The sequence below is a fragment of the Arachis duranensis genome, chromosome 4 (genome assembly GCF_000817695.3).
Source record: "Arachis duranensis cultivar V14167 chromosome 4, aradu.V14167.gnm2.J7QH, whole genome shotgun sequence".
NCBI lineage: Eukaryota > Viridiplantae > Streptophyta > Magnoliopsida > Fabales > Fabaceae > Arachis > Arachis duranensis.
Window position 1 is genome coordinate 36,286,994 of NC_029775.3, and position 994 is coordinate 36,287,987.

A 994-nucleotide genomic window follows, 5' to 3' on the forward strand; every position below is an offset into this window, starting at 1 on the left:
ATTTCAAAATTAGTTGTTTCTTACAAGTCAAGTCAAAATTTCAAATTTAAAAATCTTATCTTTTCAAAATCTTTTTCAAAAATCATATCTTTCTCATTTTTTTATAATTTTCGAAAAATTTCAAAAATCTTTTTCAAAAATATTTTCAAAATCTTTTTCTTATCTTTTATATCTAATTTTCGAAAATTAGCTAACAATTAATGTGATTGGTTCAAAAATTTGAAGTTTGTTACTTTCTTGTTAAGAAAGGTTCAATCTTTAAGTTCTAGAATCTTATCTTGTAGTTTCTTGTTAGTTAAGTAAATTTTAAAATTAAATCTTTTTCAAAATATCTTTTTCTTAAAAATCTTTTTATCTTTTTTATCTTATCTTTTTCAAAAACTTTATCTTTTTCAAAATTTGATTTCAAAATATCTTATCTAACTTGCTATCTTCTTATCTTTTTTTTAAATTTTGATTTCAAATCTTTTTCAATCAACTAACTAACTTTTTGTGTGTTTCTTATCTTTTTCAAAACCACCTAACTACTTCTGCCTCCTCTATTTTCGAAAATATCTCTCCCTTTTTCAAAAATTCTTTTTAATTAATTAATTGTTTCATGTTTTAATTTTAATTACAATTTATCTCTAATTTTCGAAAACCAATAACCCCTTTTTAAAATTATTTTCGAAATGTCTCTTCTCTTTTCTTCTTTTATTTAATTATTTAATTACTAACACTTCTCTTCACCTCTCTTCATTCATATCCTAACATCTCATCTCACATCTCTGCCATCCTCACAGTTGTGTTTCTTTTCCACTCTTCTTCTACCCCTTTCTTCTTCTACTAACATAAAGGAATCTCTATACTGTGACATCGAGTATTCCTCTTTCTTTTCTTGTTTTCTTCTCTTTCTTATGAGCAGGAACAAGGATAAAGGCACTCTTGTTGAAGCTGATCCAGAACCTGAAAGGACTCTGAAGAGAAAATTAAGAGAAGCTAAATTACAACAATC